At 41.1% G+C, this 10,202-nt stretch overlaps 1 protein-coding gene across 2 annotated transcripts in view; it reads right to left on the minus strand.

Moving 5' to 3' along the window:
* MYZAP (myocardial zonula adherens protein) overlaps nucleotides 1-3,725 on the minus strand; it is a 58,286-nt gene extending 54,561 nt beyond the window's left edge. The window contains exons 1-2 of one of the 2 annotated variants that reach the window (XM_051796350.1): nucleotides 3,242-3,725; nucleotides 23-405 (exon numbers count right to left, since the gene is read on the minus strand). The gene's annotated coding sequence lies outside the window, so the exon portion shown is untranslated. The remainder of the gene's footprint in view (nucleotides 1-22; nucleotides 406-3,241) is intronic. The other variant, XM_051796351.1, reaches the window with a different exon arrangement.
* Nucleotides 3,726-10,202: the final 6,477 nt, after the last annotated feature.

Here is a 10,202-nt window from a genome sequence, read left to right on the forward strand (position 1 = left end):
CTTGTATTTGGATTTCTCTCACCTCAAGATTGGCTGCATGTCTTTGTGGGAAGGCGTCTTGTGCCTACAAACAATTGCATTTCCATATGAATCACACCTGTCTTAGCTCCTGGTTGTAAGGCTGCTTTTGTGGGTTTGCAGGTGGAGAATAGGTTTATCATCAACAACACGTTCCTTCACAAGTATGTTGTCTACCCACTGGGCTGTCATTTACTTGTTCCTGGTTATTCTGGTGAGCAGCAATGTCTCTGTTTAAATTCTGGTATGCAGACAGCTGGTGACCTTTGTGGTTTCAGCTGAGGAGGAGTTCATAGACCTGCGAGATTATCCTGGTTATTTAGAAGTTTTGCCTTCTGGACTTCATTTCCCTCTGGGAAAAGGCCTGTATGCAGGGCTGCCTAGTCACTGCAAGGCACAAACAGGAAACTGCTTTTCTAAGGACAGGCACAGAGATTAAACTTGTACCACACTATGGGAAAGGACCTCCCTTCCCATACACTAAAGCATGAGAGTAAGGCACAATAACCAGATCTTTGGGAGAATCTACAAGGTCTGCATCAACTTTGCAAATAGTGATAATTTTGATGGAAATTTTGTTGGTGCAGATGAGGAAGACTTGTTCATGGATAATACAAAGATAGATAATAAAAATATAGTTTTCTCAGTTACATCTACCTTACTAACAGCTCCCCCCATTTCTGGGAAAATAGCAGCAGGACATGTTTACCCAATTTACCAATATTTGCTTGAACAGAAGCATCTTCTACTTTTGGGCACATCCTCAAATTAATATTCTCTAAGAAAGAATAACCTGCATACATAGCTAGTATTCTCCTTTTTTTGGATACTCTCTGAATCTTCTTCCCTTCCCCTCAGTCAGGAAGCTGCTCAAGTGTAGTAAGGAGTCTAATTTGTTTGCTGCCTTGCCAGTTGACTGTGTATCCCATGCAACCATGTGCAGTCACCACATTTGTGTGTGAAATTATGCCAGAAGAATCACTGATCATGAAGAATATAAATGCTCCCAAGAAGCAGCTGGGTAAACTCATGGAAGACAAGCTACGAGAGCTGTAAAACATGAAGATACATCTATAACTACTGACCCAGGAGGTCCCTGAACTGTGGGTTTGCTTCCTTGATACCTCCCCAGGGACAGGATGTCTGACCACTGTTTTTTCAGACTTGGCATGATGGACTCCCCACCAACAGCAGTAAAGGTGACAGGCTTCTAGCAAGCAACAGGTCTCCTCTGCTCTGAACAGCTCTTGTGCCCAGCTGTTGCTTGCCTAGGACCAGCTCTGCATGTATTCATGGCTGCAGCTCGTTATTCCACATTTGCCATTCTCTCTCACCCCCTGTGGAAGCTTAAACCAAGAAGTGACAATCCACAGAATCACTCTCTGTTTTGCTCCCTGTCTGTTTTTGGCTTTTCCCTGTTTGCCAGGACCCATGACTTTACCTCCCTGGTCCTGATAGTCTGAAGTAGATTTGCCACAGTTTACAACTCTTTTTTCCTGCAAGGGTCATTGTACACATGTTGAGAGCATTTTATACTGTCTGTGGTTTGGCATTACTTTAGAGAAATGAGATGGGGGAATAGAAAGGAAATCACTACTTGGAAATTAGTTTGACTAAATTAACAGTATTCTATTGGTTTTTACAGCTGGACAGACTACTCAGAAGGTATACAGAGGCATACAGACTGCTCAGACAATATACAATATGGTGGCAGAACATAATCTGACCAGGATGCTGAGCTTTCAGTTCAAAACCTGGCACAGCACTTTGTGACTGCAATGATCCAGAAGCACAGCAGGTTAATTACAAGATGACACTATAGTATGAATATCTGGAGCAATAGTTGTTGTGACATAGCTAATATAATTACACAGAAATTGCAAGAAATTTAAAGTGTAGGCACCTTTTTTGTTTTTTTGTACACTACCTTGTTCACCCCCACCAGTGTTACTGAAATATTTTTTTCCCCAGGAGGCCCAAAGACCATTTTGCTGCGGGAAAAATGAAACAGGATGTCACAAAATCAACAGACATTTCTATGAAAAGCCCTTGGTCACAAGATGGACAACAGAGCATGCAATACATGGAGTAGGAAGCAGGTCTGCCCTAACAGAATAGCAGATCATGAAATAATTCCTGCAGGAGTGGGTAGCCTGGTCTTGCCATAACAAATTGTCTAAATGTGGGCATGATAAAAAGTAGATTATTACTTTCTTGTCAAAATCTCCTCTCCATCTTCAGGCTAACTGCTGACACAGTCAAGAGGAAGAAAAAAAGTTCCAATAGCACATGATCAACTGGAATAGTAATCCTATAAGATTTAGGAATAATTGCAGAGGTACAAATGGAACAAGAACTCACACCTGTGGTCATTAAGGTTATAAAGTCCCATTTGTATTGCGACAAAACTGAGGTCTTGTAATTAACTTCTAATAGCCTACACTTTCCAGGGGGATTAAGATCTATTCTGCCTTCATCATCCCTAAAGTATGAAACCCATTTATAGAAGAAATTATCAAATGGACAGGTGCATGTAAAATATTTCAGAACCAGACTTACTAAGAACTGTAGGCTCAATCAACTATTTTTCCTCAAAGCTGTTTCTTTTTGCTGCCAGCTCTTACCCTTGTATTCTACAGACACACACTTAGCTCAGCATCATAGAACTATTAAGCTCTCCTTTTTAGGCATTTAAAATGAAAATTTTAGCCTGCTAATGGTCATAAAACAGCTTGTTAGGTGACATATCAGAAACTGAGCCCCCAAATTCAGTTGTCATAGGTGCCCTGAAATGCAATATACAAACCAACACATAATAATGTGCAGTTCTTCTCTTGAATAATATTTCATCTTTCACTGGCAAATACATCTTTCCTGCATTTGGAGCTCCTGTGGTTTATAGTTACCCTTTTGAAGTGACATAACACACACAGCCACCTGAATGTCCAGCTTGGTTCAGCTACAAGCATCATATCACTTCTCAGACCTTTAATTGTTTACTCTCACTTACTGCTCTTGGTACATGGCTAATACAAAGATTACTACAAAAACTCAGAGCCTCTCCTGCTGGTCTCACATAGACAAATCTAAAATTAGGAATTCCCACACCAGGAGTTTGAAATGCAGAATACACGTTTTATTTTGCAAAGCCCTCGGTACCTATTTCATGCAATTATTTCAGTTAGGGTTGAAATGAATAAAAATAAGAAATTCCTGGAGTTACCTGCAATAACAGCTTGATTTCATGTTTGCTGACAATGTAGAGTCACAGACTGTAATTGCAGTAAATGTTTCTTTGAATGCCTTCTGCTTTTAATTGTTGTCCTACTTTGTACTTAAAGTCCATCTTCCTGTCAAATTTCTCAAAGTATTTTTTAACTGTGTATCAATAAAGTCACAAAATGCAAGATAGCTCAATAAGTAATACATTGTGCACAGTAATTTCCTCTAGAAGAGACAGAAAGGACAAGAGAGAATGGATTAGTTACTAAAAATTGTATCTAGGCACGAACATAGAGCAAGTCCATTGAAGCCAATCATGTAATGATAATAATAACAGGATTCCACCATGTACCTTTATGCATATATATGTATGTCAGTGTATTTCACACAGTTCGTACACCTAGCAGTTAGAAAAATGAGAATTACACCTGGTAGCTGTGATCTGTAGAGTCAGACTGTTAAAAACGATTTATAGAGAAATAAAAATTACTACCACTAAGGTTTTAAAGAAGGCTGCAGAGCCCTAGGAGGGCATGTTTTTCAATAAAAAGATATTTTTACCTGTATTTTGGAGGGCTTTTCATAATTTTACAGCTATAGTCATGGAATTGATTTTATTAACTAAAAAAAAAAGCTTGAACTTTAAAATCAATTGAGAAATATGAAATATGTTGAGGCAAATACAGGACAGTTTCATTTGTCATGAATATGTGGCCACGTTTGAATGAAAAAAATAGCACTATAAGTTTTCAGTCACGAATTTGCAGGGGTTTAGATAGCATCAGTGAAGATTTTGCTGAAGCATATAGGGCATCAATCCAGTTCTGATTCAGCAGAAAAAGTACCACCCCTTGATTCACCTTCACCGTTTCCTCTTTCGTGTAGGTCTCCATTCAGTTCCCAGCTGGGTCACAGCCCACAGCAATGTGGCTCCTGACACACGTGCAGTGCTGGAAGCCTGTCACTCATCCTCCAGCACAGCTCTGGGTTTGGTCAGTCCCTGCAAGCCCAAATGTCACATAAAAACGAGGCAGCAGAGGAGCAGCAGCGTTGCTCACCCAGGGGTGTGACTCGGCCGGGTCACGCAATGGGACTGGTTACGGTGGGTAGGAGAGCAGCAAACAGGCACACCCCACCATTAGCACCACTGGGGTATTGTTAGGGAGCTGCATTTAAAATCATATTCCACTCCCTGGAGATAATATCAAATGATAGATCCCTTCTGATTCCAGGGTTGTCATTGTTGCAGGAAATAAGGAAATTTCGGAGGCAGAAATAAATTGTGGAGTGCAAGTTCTTCTACAAGTGTAAGGAGTGGAAATATTTCAGGGAGGGGGAGTGTTAAGGACAGGAAATACACCCTGAGATTAGCTCAGCTGGTTAGAGCATGGTGCTCATAAAACCAATATGGGCCATGCACTTAAGAGTTGGACTTGATGATTCTTGTGGGTCCCTTCCAACCCGGGATGTTCTGTGATTCTGTGAAATCACTACATGTGTTTGACCGACTGCTTTTAGTTTACAAAGGAAAAGATGAGATATTTCATCTTTATTTCTCCACAGGAAAGGAAACATAGAAGAGTTAGAAGGGCGAAAGTATATTCTGCTTCAGCTCTATTTTATGGTAGAAGGCCAGAATAGCAAGTGGTTGACTTCAGCCCTGCTTCAGGGCAGAGGATGATGGAAACTTTTTCTAAACATCAAAGAAACCAGACATTTGTCTAGAACATCTGCAGAGATGCTACAGAAGTTCTTGGCTGTTTGGCTTCTCCCTTGTTTTAGATCTGGTATAGGGCCTCCATGTTCTCCCATCTCAGAATGACAGACATGGGAATGTAGCAGTTCCTAATGGCTCTTGCAGCCCATTGCCTGTCTGCACACATAGCTGGAACACAGAGCTGGGCATAAAAGTTGTTTAGTGTAAGTGAAAGATCTCATTCTATTATTTATCTCCTTTCTACATACTAAAAAGAAGTTTATTAGAAGTCATGTAAAAAGAAAATAAGGTGGAAGGAGAGGTATTTTAACTATAAAATATCAGGGCGTGCTGACTCTTGAAATAAGGGGACCTTCATCAGGAAAACTTTGGTCCCTCCAGTTCAAAAAAAAATTCTAGCAGATGTATCTGTATCTACAGTATAATGAAATTTTCTTCTCCTGTCACCAAGAACTGCCTTATTTCCTTTGTGTGCAAGTCATTACAATAATAGAAAAAAGTAAAGTTATAATCAATACAGGAGATAATGTTGGGTCTACTGGAGTAAAGTTATTAGGAGGGAGTGTAGGAAGGGCTAAATAGTTATGAGTACTTAATAATAGCTCAGCCACAATGACTAATTACTTAGGGGGATGCCCCTCTAGGGATAAACCCAATCCTAGGAAGGAAATGGTTTACACACCTCACCTCTCACAGACCTGGTCACACACTATCTGTGAATCTGCATGGCCACTCCCCAGATTTCCCATGTGTCATTCTCCAGGATGCTGCAGACTACAAGGAGAATGCTTTTCCTTCACCTGCATATGGTGCATCATCCAGTCAGCAAGAATGCAGCCAAGAGCAGCCTGGTTCTGTGTCCTGATCACAGAGGAACAGATGTGAACTATTCCAGATGTGAACTATTCCAGGAAGGCACTTCCAGTACTACAGACTTTGAAATAGATCAAACCTCCACCAGTGACTTGGACCAGTGGGGCAGGATTTCCTGACATTCTGCCTGCTTGTTGATAATGTGAAATCTAAATAAACCTGTGGCTTTTGAGTGACAAAGACTGGTCAAAAAAGGAAATAAACCAGTTTACAAGATCACTCATAATTCAGAAATTAAAGTTTCTATGATGAAATTAAATTGTTTTTGCAGTGGAACTATTTCCATCAGGTTTCTCTCTCCAGAGAAAACCACAACAAAAAGCAGTGAGTGCTTGATCAAAAGATCTATTCAATTCCACTGGGTTTTGACTTATTTCATAAATTTATAAATTTTATAAATTTGAATGGCAGAAGTCTCTGTAAAACTATTCTTCTTTCATTATTCTGCTTTCCCTGCATTTCATTATATGCCTAAAATTTAGAGCACCTGACAAAACCAGGTGCCAAACAAGAACAGAAAGACACCAAAAATCACTAAAAGACAATTGCCCTACTTGTGCTCTCATTTTTCACTGCATCTGTCTGATCATAACTGAGGAGTAAACAGAGATGCTCTGGATATTAATGTAGGTTAATAGAATTAAAGTAGCACAAAGGAACCATCTTACTGCTTTTTATAATTAACCTGGAGATCCACTGCTGCCACAGGTCACTGAATGAAGTTATTAGGACTGAAGGAAGAGACTGATACACAGGGATGGGGACACAGGATCAGGTCTGGGTCAGACAGAATGGTGGGGTAGCTGCCATGAAATCAGCCTGAGCTGTCACTTCACCTCATGGCCAGTGACAATTTGAGAGAGACTGACAGTGGTCTCCTGGGACACAACTGACAGTAGACAGGAGGGGAAGGAAAGGAGGGGATTTGCCTTCCTATGGGGCCCTGGGAATTAGCCACTGCTGAAAACAGAATGTTAGACCATCACTGTGCCCCTGGAAATTTTTATATTTTTACCTTTTAGAGAAATATTTACACAATGATTAGCACAGTAACACAAGATCCGATCTTCCTCCCTCTAAAGTCAATAGGAAAATTCCCAGTAATTTCTACAAACATTACACAGAGGCTATAATATATTAATAGCATGCACTGGGTACATTGAAAATACCTGATGGTTGTTGATTTTCTAGCTTGTTTTATTTTAGTAAACTATCTGGGGGAGTTACACTTTATAAATCTTCAATCCACTGTCCTAGTACACTCAGTGTACTTTTGCTAAAGCATTAGAATGAAAAGTACACCAAAATATTCTGACAGATATCAAACCCTTAATGAGGGACTTTGGTACATTTCCCACTTCTCATATGACTGGAGTTAAGCAGTCTCCATGAATTTTAGGATTCTCCTGTGTTAATACACACATTTAGTTTTTTGATGAATTAACAAAAGAGAAAACACTTAGACAAAAAATGCTAAAGTGCCCTCCAGAATTGTATTCCTGCTGAACATTTCTGTCCCTGTCCTTAGGAAGACAATGTTGAAGCAGATTTCTCAACAGAATATTGTTTTCCTCTCCTTGGCTTATGCAAAGGACATTGGCCAACGTGGGTGTAAATTGCAAAGGAAGATGAGCACAACTAGAACACTTTCTGCATCCTACCCAGTCAGTCAAAACTTCCTGTTTAATCGTCTGCTTCTTCTGCATAAATCTCATCTAGCCATTAACAGAATCTCACCCTCAGATTTTGAATCATTTCAGTATAAAGGCGATTCTCTGAAAACAGAGGAAGGATCTAGAAACAAAATGAGTTGAAACATATTTGGATATTTGGCTGAAGTTTTGACCCTGATGGGAACATGACATTAATTTCCATGTCTCCTAGCTGGATGTTTGCAGTGCAGAACAACCACACAAACAGATGAACACCAGCATAAGAATACCTGAAATAAGATGGGGGTTTTCTGGAACGTTGCCACTGGCCCATGTTCACAGATTTCTGGAGTGCATATTGTCAACCACCCACACCTAGCTTTAAGATTGTTTGGAAGTTGTTTCTGTATTGCCAAAACAGCATTGCTGGCATAGCTCACATGTCTTTTGCTTGTTTCCCCCATCTACAGAACCTAAACAATTTCTTCATTTTTCACCTTTTGTGGCTGATGTTTATTAATTTTCTGTTAATGCCACAGGTGTTTGGCAGAGTTTCCACAGATCCCATCAAATTCTCTGGAAAGTTTTCAGCCTATGCTTGGCTTGCTCTTTGTCTGACAGTGCCAGAAACAGCTGGTGTAACCTCTAGGTCAGATTCCTTGCCTATCTTTAGGTTACCATGTTTGGGTGTCAGCAACCACTTTGCAACAGCAACATAAAGGGTATAATTTACTGACTCACCTTGTTTGTAGATACAACCTGAATTCCACTGTTTCTGTAGCCACGTACAGTCTAGACACTTATAGATGCTTTGGTTGAATTTTCATCTGTCTTCTGGTAGATAACATCTGATCATTTTAATGTAAAACCCTCCAAAAAATGGGGTTCCATTGGGCTAGAACAGTGTGATTTTATACAGAGGATGGTAATAGAAAGTGGGGAACCTGTAGAAATTGTGGTCCTGTTAACCTGTGAAATTTTACAGGTTCCTGAGGACATACCTAGTGTAGGCCACCAGTAAGTAAGCTACACACATTTCCACATCTTGTCAAGTCAGATGAAAAAAGGGAAACTCCTGAGAAAGATCCCAAGAAGTAGGAGCACTCCAGTCCCTTAAAGAAAGCATGAACAAACCTGTTCATACTTTCCTTGTACTGCTGACATCTTCACAGGCCAGTGCCTGAAGTTAGGTGGAATGAACCCAGGTCTCAAGTAATGTTGAAAATAATTTGTTTGAGATTACATTAAAAAGTCGAGGCAAAAGACAATCTGAATGCCAGTAAATACTTTCTGTCAAAACACAATCTAGCCATAGTCATGAACTATCTCATGTTGCCTCTCAGACTCGGTGTTTTGCAGAGTAGTAAAAATGCCCAGGCTGCACAAGAGCTGCTGTCTGTCTTCTCTGCCAGTGGCCAGAATTTCCTGCTTCAGAAGGATATGTAAGAACTGCACAGGAGGTAGATGTTAATTATCCTCCCACTCCCTCCAAACATCTCCCTGGTTTTCTAATCGTTAGAGACTGGCTTATTTCCTGAACTATAGGTTTAATAACTCCAGTTAGCACATTTTCCTGAATAATGGGTATTCTTACCAGCAGTGAACTTCTGGATTTCAATAAACTATCAGCACCAGTGTGTCTAATCATGCTGTATGAAAAAGTACCAATTTTGAGTCTCATTGCTCCCTTCTGGTGATTGTCCCTTGTTACAGTTACAGAACACTAAAGAGTAGGTATATTCTGTGCTTTTTCTGTCCTTCAGAAATTAATTTCTTCAGACTCAAACCCACTCAATTTTCTGTGCTCTTGCAGAGTCATGCAAAAGTACCTGAGTACTTAGAGCAGCAGCACTTTTATAGGAGAGCACCATCCCCTTTCTCACATCAGTCACTTTGTGCACCTTAACATCTTGAATGCTGTTTTGACTGTGGTTTCATACTGAAAAGACTACTTCTTGAATGGAAACCTGGCTGTTCTGTAGTGTATTTAAATCCAGAGAGGATTAAATAATTTCCCCTCTCTTGCAAGAAACTTATGCTCTGGCCGGAGTTTAATCTCTCAGGATTCCAGAGTTTTGAGATCCCCTTTAGCATGTTGTCCAGGGGTTACCACCCCTTGGGGGTTACCACTTTTTCTTAGCTTCAGGGGGAAAACTTAGTTCAAACCACTACACTTGTCAATCTCTCTTTTATGTTGGTTTATAGTTGAACTCCCCTTGCAGCATCACAATTGGCTCCACACCAATTGCTGCCTGGGAAAACAAGACAAAAGGTGCATTATTACTAGGGCATAACGTACCCAAGCCAGCAGGGAGGTTGCAACACCTCAGCTGCAATGACAGCCACTGCAGGACTGCCAGGCTGCTTAGCAGTGCAGAGGGATGAATTCTGACATCCTCCCTGGACTGAAGGATGCCAGCGACAAAGCAAGGCAGTGAGCAATTTTATCCTGCCCATGGGAAGCAACCAACAGCTTCACGGATATAAGCGTGAGATTGTTCACAACAAACCGCTGCGTTTTGGCGAAGTGCTTACAGCAGCGGTATCCAGCCGCTGTGGCGAGGGCACGGCGTCAGCAAGCGCAATTTACGGTGTACGAGAACACCGCAGACGGGACCAGACCCGCAGCTGGGGCCGGGACACAGCACAGCCGCGCTCTGCTGCCTCCTGCGGGCCGCGCCCCCCCGCATCTCCCGGGCATCGCAGCCCCCACTGAAGTT

This window comes from Manacus candei, unplaced genomic scaffold (genome assembly GCF_025592945.1).
Source record: "Manacus candei isolate 608988 ecotype Guabito, Panama unplaced genomic scaffold, ASM2559294v1 h1tg000046l, whole genome shotgun sequence".
NCBI classification, from domain to species: domain Eukaryota; kingdom Metazoa; phylum Chordata; class Aves; order Passeriformes; family Pipridae; genus Manacus; species Manacus candei.